At 41.3% G+C, this 15,145-nt stretch overlaps 1 protein-coding gene across 5 annotated transcripts in view; it reads right to left on the bottom strand.

Moving 5' to 3' along the window:
• The window catches only part of dachd (dachshund d), a 105,499-nt gene that overhangs the window by 24,777 nt on the left and 65,577 nt on the right, over positions 1–15,145 (bottom strand). The window lies entirely within an intron of this gene.

Consider the following 15,145-nt stretch of genomic DNA (forward strand, 5'->3'; position numbering starts at 1 on the left):
ACACATGTCTGGCCGTGACAGCCCCTTGAATTGATTGTTTCTATTTCCATTATTTGCAGTGATTTTTTTTTTTTTTTTTTTCAAATTGCAGGTTGAAAAGGGTTCAACCTTAGAGGTGCCACAGTGGTGATTGTTTGCTTTCTTCGAGTAAAGTAGTATTTTTTTCCTCATTAAATAATCATAAAAAAAAGGAAATTCGAGAATCTGTCTGTCATACTAGCTAAGCAGAGGCAGGAATAATCAGAATCAATTACTTGCATGGGTATAGTCGGAGTAAAGTTCAGTGCTGTCGGCATATTCAATTGTTTTCATTTAGTTTCATTTTAGGGGCATGGAAATTTCGAGCTGTCCCACTTTGCAGCTTCCTTTACTTTTGCCTGCGCATGGTCAAGTGACACACACTGCTTCCTGTTGATTAGCCAAGACTAAATCATTTGGACAGCCGGTGGGGGGAAAAAGATGGAATACTCGGCTGAGGAAATTAATATATGATGGTTTTCTCACACATAAATACAAAATAATACATAGTTAGCCAAGGTCTGCCCATTATTAGGTAAAATGCATAATTTCTGTTCTGTAATTTCCGGTGCGCCAGCAACTGTAGAGAACGGGAAAGTCGCCAATCGACACCCTATAAAAAAAAAAATAATCCAGCAAGATCTTATAGGAGCTGATATCCTTAATCACCTCTAGTCGTGGCTTGGGTGAAAACTAAAAAAGTTACATACTGCAGTTTTTAATTCCAACTCATCGCAACATTTTATATCCCTTCGTCAGCTGTATAATGATACACTAAATTCTTGCAATACACATTGCTATTGCAATTTCCAACATAAAAGTTTAGAAGTGATGAAGAAGCGAATTCCCGCTATGCGTAAACAAAGCGTTTGGAGTCATTTACCGGAAGTGAGCCTGAGGGAGCCTCAAAGGTGAACATTGATGTGTCGTCATTAAAACAACAAATCACTTAATACCGACAAACAGCTAAGCTATTATGCTCACGCCTGGCTAAGCAAAGATCGGAATCGGCGGGGACGAACAGAGTGAATTAAAACAGCCCTCAGTGAGAGTGCAATTACTGTAAAGGGCTTGTTATGGCAAATTTCAAATTGCATGTTGTCAAAAAAAAATCCAAACAAAAGATAGAACGTTTTAAAATGATTAAATAGAGCCGTTGGCTACGTGGTGGACAGAAATGATAACCCGCCACCATCAATCTTAATCTAAACAGGAAGTCTGCCTTTCGAATATATGAGAACAAGGAAAGCGGAAGCCTTTTACTCTTCTAACTTTGTTGCAGGCAGATTTCCCCTGACAAAAATTAAACTAGATCCTACTTGGCACTTTATTATCTCTTCAATGGAATGATTTATTGTTTGTGGAGCCCAGGAAGCGCAAAGAGAGAAGGGGGAGATTACATTTCCAGGCAAAGCTCGAGTCTGATCGTGTTTTCCGAGGAATAAAAGGGGGAAAAAAAGGTTCCCGACAAACAATAATGTCAGCTGTAATTGATCAGAGGTCGCCGGCTGGGCCCACAGTAACGGCGGACTATTTAAGCGACAATCTGCCCCGACGCTTTTCAGACGCTGGCTAATGAAGCTGTCTGTCTTGGGCTATTTACCTTCTCTTAACTGGACGGCAGGAGATGTACTGTAAGAGACAGCGCCGGAGAGGATCTGTGAAATAGGGCCCACACACGCCTGAGGAATGTCTAATTGGTTGGCGCCGCTCGAGCTCGGGATCTGGCGCTAATTAAATGCCTTGTTTAAAGCCTATCTGTCTTTGTTTGGAGCGTCTGAACAATGCATCCTAGACAAACATTCCTGGTGGTTATCCTTTGAGTTTGATTTCAATTGGACGAGACAAAGGGCCGACTTGTTTGACCACTAAGCCGTTTGGTTGTTCCGAGTTGAGACGCTTCTTCCGTCTCTCTGATCCTGTCAAACTCAATAGGAACATTCCACTATGCTGGCGGAATGGACTAAGTCACCGCTCTGTACGCAGTTCAATCCCAGTCTGACTTTAATTGAGCGCATCAAAGTTGGATTCTTGCAAAAATGGTGAGATGCCTGAACACCATTTGTCGTTTTTGAAGTTATATCAAGAATTTGATGAAAAAGATTATGGTCACTCTAATTAGTGTGGGTATATTAATCGAAGACTCTAAACAATCCATACGACTTGTCTGTTTGCCCTGCCCTGCCCTGCCCTGCCCTGCCCTGCCCTGCCCTGCCCTGCCCTGCCCTGCCCTGCCCTGCCACTGGCTGGCTCCCAGTCCAGGAAAGCAGGGGCCGGGATCAAATCCCATACCTCTTGATTGTGAGGCGGACGTGCTAAGCAAATTGATTACAAAATGTATCATTTTTAGGCGTAGATTTCTTTTATGTACTAATATATAATACATTTTGTAGTAATAACATTTTTTGAAAACAAGTTCCTGATATATTTGACTCCAAATGAAAGAACATAATTGTAGACATTGTGACAACATTCTATATCTTCACTAATGAAATTGCAGGGGGAAAAAAATAAATCACACAACTGCTTTAAAATAACTGCAAAAATTGAACATGTCAGTTAGCTTCTATAAACTATTTTCTGAAAAATAGTTGACGTGAAACCATATTTCTTGATATATTAGTAACTGCACGAAAAATAGCTGTCCGACTTATTTATTTTATAGAGTGCTATATGATTCTCTGCAAAGCTGAGACATCACACAGAGTCACAAGTTTAGAGCTGATGGCAGGCCAATTTCCCAGAAGCCCATTCACGCTCTCTCCTGAAGGGCGTAAACAAGGCAGTCCTCATTTAAGTGAACTTGTAAAATGCCCCCATGTTGTATTCTGGCAACAAAGGTGAGCTATGAACAGCCTTTGTTGTGGTCATGGCAAAGCATTTGTGCGGCCCTAAGAGGAAATGAATACTGTGCCGTTTGGCGGTCTCGAGCACTAATCAGCTCTTCATCTTTATTAGAACTGTTCATGGCGCTGAAAAAAAAATTACCGGAGCCATCGTTTTTGGAAGCCTGGCGGACACGACATCAAACGGTGAAAACCTCCATAAAGGTGTTGTGTTGTCTGGAGTTGTGCTACCACTTAGAACGCTTACATTACGCACAGATGGCGGGTCGAGTCCAGGCAGGCGAGTCCTGGTTCTCATTATCGCAAGAGGAAGGTATCTTGGCTTTGATGTAGCCACCCACAGCCCCACAGTGTCATTGAACGCAGCTCGGAAGAAAAGCTTTTGTGTTGACGCACTTAATGTTGATCATAAAGCAAACATGTTGCCTTTGTTAAATACGTCCTACATGAGCACACACACACGAGGGAACGGATGCCGCCAAGACGACATAAACATAAAGCCTCAGATAATAACGCGCTATAGGTGCACGCAAAGACGACCAAACACATGCAAACAATATCGTTTACATTCCACAAGCCAGATGGAGACAAACCAAGCTGAGGTGTGTCAACAAGCTGAAAAATATACATTTTACATTAGGATTAAAAACTGGTCCACTGGTAAAATATAGTCCTGAAAAATACATCTAGTATTACCTTAAAATTTACATATACTTGTATGTTGATGATAAAGAACACAAACAAATATATTTTTTAAAGCTACAAAAATGAATTGCTGGCTTTCTGCTTGAAAACATTTGAGTGGCTGCAACGAACACAGTTACACGAAACTATTGCAGCAAAGTTGAGACTGTATATTAGAGCAGCGTTCTGAGCTAGAGCAAAGCGGTAGACTAACTTTTATATAAAATGATGAATCTATGACTTTTAATGTGTGTGGTATCAACTTCAGCTACTCAAACTAAAGTACAGTACATATTGGGAACCGAAAATTGTGTTTGGGAAAAGATGGTTGATACAAACAACCCCCCTCCCCAAAATACAAAAAAAGATTCAACATGTTTTAGTTCTACATTTTAAAAGGAAATTAATTGAATGCACCATTTGGCTGCATCCCATAGAGGCACTGTGGACACCCTCAACTAGTTTGCTGTCTAAAGAAAACCAAAATGACTTCAGCGATGATAAGCTGAGTTATAGCCTCGGCAAATCTGTGCGATGTGATATTCTGCGCAATATGACATTGAAACCTGGTTCAGAACAGAGCTATTCGCCCATCCCATCAAAAATAATATTTAAAAAGCAGTTAATTGGTCATTAGTTGATCAAACAGTTAATTGATCAGTCAGAGGTCCATCCCGAGTTCAACCAATTAAACTTCAAGCATTTTCAAGCACAGGGATGTTAGCAAGGCGCGATAAGAAAGAAAATATCTCAGATTTGATGAGCTATAGAATAATTGCTTTCCTCTGAGAGGCAGCGGAGTGTAACACGTGGTCGAAATTATCAGCCAGACAGAGGTGTTTGTCCTTTAAGTGTATCGGGCTAACTTTTATGGGATCATTTAAAATCCCGGCGCTCTAATGGCATGCATTCTTGAAAGGGGAAATAGAAAGATCCATCATCTATGTGACAGAAGGGAGGGAAAAAAAAGTTCTTCCTATCTTTGAGTAGGAAATGCAAAACACGTTTTGGCCTTCCAGCGCAAGCCACTCGTTCGTGCTGTCTGTCTGGGTCTTTGCTGGAAATGTTAATGAATGTTTATTGACCATAATCTTTTTTTTTTTTTTTAGCTGAAAATATTGACCAGACTGAAGGTGAGCAAATTCAATGCAGGCAATGTGGATTCAATTCCCACTCAAAAAAGTTTTATGTTACTGTTGAGTGTGAAATTATATTTATTATACTGAGTGCACCCTGGCCGTTTTTTTTTTCCCAATTATGCGGATTATCTGATGTTTCTATTCATTCGCGTTCTGGAAAAAAAGGTATTGTTTCGACGCAAGAAATCTTTGAGGGAAAAGAATGTGCAAGACACATTTTTGTCTGCCTTGAAGCGCTTTTCTTGTCTGGCTCTTAGCTGCAAATGTTAATGAACAGGGCTCCATAATCGTGCCATATGTTCGCATGTGGCAAATCTCATTACAGTAAATGACCTTTACCAGGCAATGCCAACATCCCAGCGTTTGATAACGCAGAGCGTAGGAGACAATGGCGGCTCTGGTTAGCGTCTTCACGCTCCGACAGCAAAACGGGTTCCCGGGAGGAGCAGCTCCTCTAATTTGGGCCCATTTTTTATATTTGCGTCACGTCACTTCTGATAAATTTGCCACATCAGGGGGAAAAAGAGAGTCTGCGATAAGCGACAATGGCATGAAGAGTGCCGTGGACAAGAGTGCAGAGTGTAAGCAGGGCGTAGATATTAGCAGCAGCTGTTACTGCAGCGGCTGCAATATATTCAAGGCCAATCAATAAAGCTCCAGCAGTGACACCCAAGCAGACAGAGGAATCATTTTCATCTGATACTTAGCAAAAGCTCCCCCCTTTTAAAAAGATTGCTTTCAGTCAATGACAAGCCGTTGTCATTTGACTAAGGCTCCCCAAATGAAATAAATCGACGAGCGTTATCAATCACGGCCCACTCCGCTGTCATATCGGACGGGCAGGAAAATGGACGCCGAGGGTTGAATGGCGGTTAGGATTTCATGTGGTCATCTGGTGGATAGAAAGTTTTTAATTACATAAATTAGTATCGCGAAGACACCGTTTATGAGTGAATGATGTGGTGTAAGCTTTACTAAGCCAACACAACCAAAACAGACTGCCAGGAGTTATGTTTCATGGCATCTGACAATGGAAAGTGTATACCTCAAAATTTTTTGTTGTTTTATTCCTGAACGGGATTTGTGTTCATATTTGGGGGGAAAAAATGGGTTGGATTAAAATGGCAAAATCACTCCCTGCATTAAAGCACTTCCTGAAGCTGGATGGGATTATCTCCTTTTTATGACAGACAATACATGTGCTAGGCATCGTAATAAAGTTACTCATTATGGCCAGTTATAATCCAAAATTTGCAACATTTTAAAACGTGTGGTAAATCAAAACTCAAGAAAATGCATTGACCATTAAATGTTACAATAAAACTAACAGGCATGTTCTCTTGGATATTTTTAGAATATTTTTTTTTAGTGGCACTTTTGACACTTCAGTAAATGTAAACAGTAATATTGTCTATGTGTCACTTTAAAATAGCGTACATCTAATAGTCAGTTAAAATAGGCATTTAATTGTAACTGGGGACCTGCTGTGTAAATGCAGCCTAATTGTCTCCTGCAGTTGGTATACACAAATAATGAATTTAAAAAAAACTGACCAGTGGAGTTGTCACCCATCATCAACATTAAAGCTCATTCTTCATTAATTGGATAGATTAAATTGGAGCGCCAAGACGTGGGGGCGATGCGTCTACGCTTCTGTCCAACCCCTCCCTGCCCCTCCTCACTCTTCTTCTCTGTCAGCTCGAATTTAGCGGCGCAAGGGGCTGACCTTTGCAAAGTGAAGAGATCAACACAATCTGAAAAGACAATGTCACTTGGTGTAAATGTGATACGCGCAATAAACGACATTCAACCTTTCGGCGGTGATTCGCAGGTTTCCAGGCTGTAATGCAGAGTGTGATTACGTGGCGATGCAAAGCAGTTTATGCGGTAAAAATGGTGACACTTTCACGCTGGGACATCATTGACGCAGATAATGCTTAGTTGGGAACATTAGCATGTCGGCGCAATATTACGCCACACGCAAGTGTAATGACGATACGGCAATTACAACGATAAAACAACCTCTTTTGAGGGTGATTGCTTGGAAGAGGAAAAAAACATAATTGGTCAGCAAGATTGAAAGTGCTTCTGCCTAATAACAATATGGAAGAGCTCATCCTGCATTCCCATGTGATGAGAATCTTACAATCTTGCATGTATTTGACATATTTAGCAATGTAAGGTGTCATTCCTATAAAATGTTAGTGATACAGAATTACTCAACTTTTTTAGCTCACTACGGAAATAAAAATTCAACATACTCCCTGAGCTCCAAATTTATATTACACGTTGCCATAACATTGAAATATGCTTTCTAACTTTATTAGATCAACTTGGTCAACAATAACAAAAACGTCAATTTAATTGACCCTATCAATTTAAGTGAGCACTCAACAATTGACTATTTTGAACGGGAATTTTAAATCTGGATTCTCCTTTTGGTATGAATACAGCATAACCATTCAAAGGTGAAGACTGACATTTGAAATCTAATATATTTTATGTGCCCCTATTAGTTTAGACGGCATTGTGATGAATATTGTGCTGGTGGATTACAAATTAAGCAGAAAAATCTACCCGTCTTCATCCATCTCAGACGACGGCCATTTTGCCTCTTGCGGTCAACTGAAAATGGAATCGTTTCTACACATCATTAAAAAAAAATGTTAATGGGGTCCTCGATTAATGACGGTAGTGTATCACTAACATATCACAGCAGCGAAGTCATAATTACAATAAATATTTTCATGAAAAAATCTCATAACTATCAAACAATCAAATGAAAAACACGGTGGTAACTGAGCATTCCTCATTTTATCGTGTGATAACTTTTTCTTAATCTTCTGCATTTACTAGTTAACTGAAAAACCTTAATGCAGACCTCTATGTATAGAATACATAATTGAGGACTGCTCCGAATATGAAAAAAAAAAAAATCCATTCCTTAAACAAACATTCCCATACTCATCTTTTTTTGCAACTCCGCCTCCAACTCAGTTCAATATGCATCATCACGAAAAATAACAATCAATCCCCCGTGTTAATGTAATTTCTGCAGTTGCGTCGCTTGTGTGTTTTTTTTTTTTTTTTGGCGGGCAACTCCCCATTTCTCTGTCATGCATATTCAACGACGATGGATGCTGGAGGAATTGGAACGAGGACATTAAACTTCATTAAGGAGGAGAAATGATTATCAGATTTATCTGTTGAGATGTCTATTAAAACGTGTGACTTATCTGTCACCTGGCTCCCACGAGGCTCACCAGCCTAATGGAGAGATGGCGAGGGCCTCAATCCGAAAGAGAGAGACAGACAGAGAGAGAGAGAGAAAAGAGAGCGAGCTCTTTGCTCATCTTGTCTTCACTTGACAACACCTTGCCACCCTTCTGTTCCTGAACCTTTTAAACGGCTTCTCCCAGCACCACAACACAAAACAGTGCTGTAATGCATAAATCAGACAATAATGTGCCCCCCACACACAACCACTCTGCGAAGGAGCTCTTGTTCATGAATCGAATTCCATTCAGCCCATGGCTAAAATCTCACTCGCTCTCGAGAGCTTCCCTGCGACAAAAGGCTCCCACAAGAGAGCTGCGCAAGAAGATGGATGAAGTTGCCCCCAGACACTCATATCAGGTCAGCATGCGCTTTATCCCCTAATGGTTAAGGTTACGATAGAGTAGAGATGGGGGTAGATACCAGATATTAGCCTGAGGGCCATCGTTCTGTCTAGCAGGAACAACAAGAAAGTGCTCGCCACCATCCGCTATCCATGCGGTGGCCCACATTCATAGAGCAGCCACCAGTTTCCCGCAGCAGCAAGCAGGTTGGAGCCGCTTCGGATGTGTCCTTCCACCCGGAGAGCGTTATTATTAGAAAGGACATAAACAGACTAATTAAATCGCAGTAGTGGAGCCGAGGCTGACAGCTGGCGCAGAGTGTGACCAAACCGATTGCTGTCAAGAGTGCGGGCGCGGCATCGCTGCATGTGGCCTCGTCTGTGGACAGCCACAATGCCACTACTCATACATGAATGTATAGTCTCAAATTTAGTGTTTATTATTATGTTTTTTTTCTTTTTTTTATTAGATTTACTTTTTTACATTTTTTATTAGATTTTTTATTAGATTGAAAACACTTTTCCTTGCCATAACTCATTGCATTGCTGTATATACATATATATAAAATATATTAAAAAAATATATTTTTTTTTCATATATATATATATTTATTTTTTTAAATTTTTTTTGTGCACCTGTCTTCGAAAATAGATTATTTTTTTAAGTAGCAAGGCTAACAATATCATTAAAATGTAGCAATATTTTAGTTTGAGATAAAAAATGATAGGCAATACTTAAAATGCTGGCCAGAGTATTTCATTTCATTGTAGAATTGGTCTAAAAACAAGATAGTTGTCTTCCTTCTTATTTTCCCAGGAGGTAATGATGAATCACTTCGCTGTCTGAGTCTATGAGAGAGTCTCCAGTATGAGTCTCCCAGTGCTCCGTCTGATCCACACATTTCTTCACGCACTGGAGCCATGATAATTGTTTGATAGAGGTCTTGATGGTTTAGTTTTGTCATCTCTACCTCTTGCCATCACAGGTTGTGATGCTGTGTAACACTTTTAAATGCTTTGCGTGGCTACCAATATGCATTTTCAAACATATTCAGTTTTAACTTAATTCCTTCCGTGCAATTAGTTGATCAAATATTTGAGTTGCTTTTTTTTTTTCAAATTGTATTTCATCTTTAAATCATATTCAATTTGTATTACTGTAAAAAAAAATCAGTGCTCTTTCCACGTGATACTAAAGGGAGCTCGAGGTACACATAACACAATTTGAGAATCCCTCACAATGCATTTGTCATAATTCATACGCTAATGACTAATTTAGTCATTGAATTAAGATGAGCGGGAATCAAACAGACCTATAATATTAGTCCTTTATTGATGACTGAGAATATGAATCTAGATTGTCAGCACTTAGTTTATCAAAACTTTTGTGTTTGTTTTCTTCTGCAAAACAAAACGGCAGACATTTTGGCAGCCAATGGAAATGCTTCTTAATGCATGACATAATTTATTTTTTTCATCGGTTGTTTGCCTTCACTTGGAAGAGATTATGGACACTTGCATTCTGTAGGCCAGTAATACCGAAACCCATCAGATATCTTGCATGAAAAAATCAAATTTCAGTAAATTGACCTGAAAACTATTTATAACAAATAATTTCTTCATCTAACTTATGCCAGCGACATTTTGTAACAGGCAGAATCATTGAATGATCCCACTAGATGACATACGCTACATAATTTTCCCTCGTATCCACTTTTTGTGTCTGATGTGCCATCAGATCTTTTTGTCATGTAAAATGAGTGTTGCTCCAACGTTGGCCATAATAAAGAGGGCTGAGAAGGTTTTCATCAGATAATGTCATTTACACATATGTGCATTCATAAACACTGCTATCCTAGCATCTCATTTAGCATTTGGACGTAAATTGACTGGCTGATGTGATCCAAAGTGCTATCCAGCAGAGCGGTAAACATTCAGGTAATTAGCGCTCTCTCTCTACGCTCGCTCTGGGCGGCTCTTTGGCGTCACCAAGCACGGACCCCATATCGGGAGGGGGGCCCCGTTATGCATTGATCTTGCAAATTTAAGGCTAACTGTCCCAGATTGCCTCGTCTTGATGTACCTTCTGGATGAGCGGTGCGCGCTGGACTACGTGCTGTTTGTGGGCCGAACGCAATGACTCAGGCCTCGCTGTTAAATAATTAATGATTCCCCTTAAAGCACCGTTCTATCTGTGACCGCAGACATGATGATGATGAGAAAAAATGGTTTTAACCAGTCAATAATGGCAACGACAACAAGAATAACCTAATCAATGCGGCTGCAGTGTTTGCAAACTTGAATTATAAACGCCGATAATTGATCCCTTACATTTCTCTTTCACGTGATGCCATTTGTTATCGACCGGCCAAGGATAATGGGAACTTTCTAGTTTAGATTTAGCATGACTTCTGCCCTCCCCACCAGCCTTCCATTCCTTTATGCTCTGTCTTCATCCTTTCAATTTGAAATTTGCAAGCTGTAGCGTCAGCTTAACCAAAAAGGATTAAGTCCCAAACCCAACAGAGAACACAGATAATGCTCAGTAATTGGTAAAAAATGAAGATGAATGGGACAGCTAGATAAGGACCAATTAGCTGCTGGGAGTGTACAGCTGTGGTCTCCTCACAGAGCGCTCTCAGGGGCCAGAGCCCCCCTTTTCTCATACACACACACACCCAGACAAATGCTCTAACATGCAAGCATGAGGGTGGGGCTGCCAGAAATTAGCCTGATGACCCTGGAACGGAGAGAATGATGCTTCTTCCTTGTCTTGCCATTTTCCCCTTAAACTGACACACAGGCAACATTCCAGGTACGTGGACAACGCCAACTGAGCAGGTGGTGATTCGGGATTTCGAAGTAGGTTACCGTGTCTACTCGACAGCGGAACTAAGGTTGAACAAATCTGACAACGGTCGAATTAAGAACGAAATAATCTTACAGGAAGTAATGACAATTTGATTGATTCCCTCTCGGGTCAAACTGTGGTTGTCATAAAACCAACGTGATGTTTCCAAGAATGTTTTAAAAGCAGATTTTCATAAAGAATAAACACAATGTTCATTATTGGCAACTTGTTCGACTATATTATACCGTGCATTGAGGTCAGCGACGATGTGTACCGTAATAGTGCCACTTCCTGTCCTATGGTGTTATTCTTTCCATCTTTTGGGATCATCCCAAAGAGCTGAATCGATTGTCTGATTATTGCAACAATCTTCCTTTTAGCTGGGTTCTATGAAAAAAGCAAATGGTCGATCTTCTATGTCAGCTCTGATGCAGGTATTTTGCTGGGCCATTGTTTAAAAGACTCAAGGGCTTATAGCATCAGTGAGAGTCTGCAAATATGTTTTAATGTGGTCAATCATTTTTCGTAAAATTCCACTGGTGTGGAGGGACATTTGTTTGAGCCTGGCATGCGAAAGAAAATGGTCTTGCACAGTATGTATGGTCACCGCCTGAGTCTCCACTGCTCAGAAGTAGATTAGGAAGTGGTGCATTTTAGCAGTCTTGTCCCCTCTTGTGTTTCTTTGGTTGGTGGCATCATCTGGCTGATGACAGTCAGAATTCCCATATCTAATTACGAGCGGGATTTCAGCTCCATTAGAGCTGCGTGGTGACGAGTTGGACGAGTAGAGTGGCAAGCACCCGGTGGCCAATGAGAAGGGTGGAAGTGGAGTTAGGGGGTAAAAGACGGATGGATGGATGTTGATAAAATAATAAAGGAGGAGAGATTGAACATTGTTATCTTTACCTCCCACTTCTATTTCTGAGAAACACTTTATTTTCCTTCCACGCTAGAGAAGAAAGAAAAAAAACAATTCCTTCTCATGGAATTGGCAGGTGTTTGTTAGTGGGCAGCGGACAGTATTTTCTCTCCCAGTAATGAAGGTTGTGGCTGGGGTCAGTGCACAGAGGAGGGCTGGGGAGGGTAGTGGGTGGTGGGGGCTGTTTATCCCCCTCAAGGCCCAGCGCCACACGTGTTTTGCTTGGTCTGTGATCTGTAATTGTGGCATTTCCTGAGAGGCGCAGGAACAATCCAGTGAGCTCGGAGAGGGCTGCTCCTAACAGGCAACCCCCCATTCGTTCCCGTAAAAAAAACACTTCTCATTTCTTTGTCTCTCATCACATATTCCCAACATTCAAAACTATTTCCCCTCTTGCTCAGGATGTTTGCGTTGTTTGGTTTAAGAGTGGAACCGGCTGTTTTTCCTTTTTCTTATAATTAATAACATTGATGCAAGCAGGAAGCTAATTGAGATGAATATTTAATGCAATGAGAAACATTAGGCTGTTGAATTTACATCAACACAAAGACAGCGACCGCCGATCCAACTCTACAAATGGAACAGAGTGTCCTTCACAGACTGGCTCGGCTTTCAGCCGCCTCACACAAACACTCGGAGGAGCCACCTGTAGCGAAGAGGTTCGGGATTTAATAGAGCCATGTAGTTCAATTATATCAATGTCATGGTTGGTCACATATACTTGTATATATATCCTGCCTCAAAGATTTTGTAAGTAGGTAGCGTGAGAGGTAGGCAGGGTAAAGATAGGTAGGTATATATAAGGGGTACAGGTAGACTAGGGCATGTAGAGTAGGTATGGTGGAGTTGGTCGGTGGGGTATTGGGGTTTTATACCTTTAGTTACCTTAAAGGTACTTTAGGTAGGATAGATGGGTTGGGTTTGTAGGGATAGTAGTAAAGTAGAGTGGGAAGTAAGGAGGTGGGAAGTATATAGTTACGTTGGGGAGGGTAAAAAAAGGGCGGTAGGTGGGGTAAGCACAGCAGGAAGGTCAGAAGGTAGATACTATAGGTTGGAGGGTAAGGACATGATAGGAGGGGGGGAGGTAGGTAGGTAGGTAGGTAGGTAGGTAGGTAGGTAGGTAGGTAGGTAGGTAGGTAGGTAGGTAGGTAGGTAGGTAGGTAGGTAGGTAGGTAGGTAGGTAGGTAGGTAGGTAGGTAGGTAGGTAGGTAGGTAGGTAGGTAGGTAGGTAGGTAGGTCGGTAGGTAGGTCGGTAGGTAGGTCGGTAGGTAGATTAGAAAACGCTGCGAAGATGGAAGGTACATAGGTAGGTACGTAGGTAGGTAGGTAGGTAGGTAGGTAGGTAGGTAGGTAGGTAGGTAGGTAGGTAGGTAGGTAGGTAGGTAGGTAGGTAGGTAGGTAGGTAGGTAGGTAGGTAGGTAGGTAGGTAGGTAGGTAGGTAGGTCGGTAACAGTAGGTTGGTTAGTACAATAGGTTGGCAAAGGTAGATCAGGTATGGAGGAAGGTACAATAGGTAGGTAGGTGTGTAAAAACGTAGGTAGATAGATAGGTACGGTCAGTAAATAGGTAGGTAATGCAAGGGTATCCATGTGTAGACAGTATGTTACATTGAACAAATTTGGTACTGAGATGCAGTGCGGTATGTTGGTAGGTAGGCTAGGTATGTTGGTAGGTAGGCTAGAATTGTGCTTCGTATGTAGATTAGCATCGAGTAAAGCTGTGTCGAGAGCAGTGGAAAAGGTGGCATTAGACATTTTCAAATAGTTGCTGAATTGTTATCACACAAGTTGGTATTTAGGTGGATTTAATAATGGTATTAAATATAATCCAAGGGTAGAGACGGATGAAGAAACGATGCAATAACTCTGCGGCGTATTATCAGGATGACTCCTGCTGGCCACCCCTGTCACAGGCGAGTGCTTGATATAAACACGAGATTGCTGCGACACCCGGTAATCAATATGAGGATGGTTTTCAGTACCAAACATCATTTGTCTCCGAGACCATTTCTTTGACCAAACGAAGCATTAATTCAAATCATAAATCTGAGCTGATTTAAATCCGCACAGAGTGAGTGAGAGCAGGGGCGAGATGAGGAGGAGGTGGGCGCTCGGGGGTTGTAGAGTGGCCCTGTCGAGCTAATGATTTATTTTCTACATTTCTGCGAGCGAGAGATTTGTCCATACTCACTGACAGGTCACCTTCAAACGCCACTGGCAGACTGTTCATCACCATGCAGACGAGCATGGTCTCATCGCGTCGGGTAAATATTAAAGGAAAAAGAATCCAATTGATTGTGGATGGGGCCGAGAGGCGTCACCGCCATATATTTCACTCACAAGCTAATGCCGGACGCACCTGAGAGCCGCTACCGCCCTTCGCCGGCTAGAATTACGATTCTAGTGCAGTGTGGCTGGGCTCAAGGTTACCATTTAAATTGTAAAAAGATAAAAGAGTTTCTTATTAGCTCCATTGCCGTAGCCTTGCTGTTGGTGCTCACATTTATCTTTATTTCCGTGACCTCGCGCGCTCCTATTCTCTTCCGTCTTTCTTTTTTTACACACTCCATTCTCTCAGAGCGATGACCTCACGCTTTATGCATTCCGCATTGTTAAAATCGGCTTTGAGAACACATCCTGTTTTCGTGCGCGGTGTCAAGTGTTACCGGTGAAATGTATTCAGGAGTCGCAGTAAGTGAATCCAAAAGCTTCCATTTAGCAGTCAAAGCTACAGGGAATACATTTGGTTAATAATTTGGAACGGGCTGGTGGATCTGCTCTATTATCGTTCTCTTTAATACACTAAGTGCTTCTGTGTGATATCATGAAAATCCTTCTGCATTTTAGGGCTAATAATTAATTGGAATGGCGCATAGCGAAAGGAGAGAAGAAAAAACCCAAAGCTCTCACAGCAATTCAATTAGGCCTTGTTAAAAGCCTGATAGCTTTGGGAAATTGTGTTCACGGATTCACTTAGCCTTTAAGAGTGTTGTGTTTTTTTTTTTCTCACCTTCAACACAACAATCTCATGTGTCAGGTGAGGAAAACAAGACGGATCCTGAAAAAGCTT

Source organism: Syngnathus scovelli, chromosome 8, assembly GCF_024217435.2.
Source record: "Syngnathus scovelli strain Florida chromosome 8, RoL_Ssco_1.2, whole genome shotgun sequence".
In the NCBI taxonomy this organism is placed as follows: domain Eukaryota; kingdom Metazoa; phylum Chordata; class Actinopteri; order Syngnathiformes; family Syngnathidae; genus Syngnathus; species Syngnathus scovelli.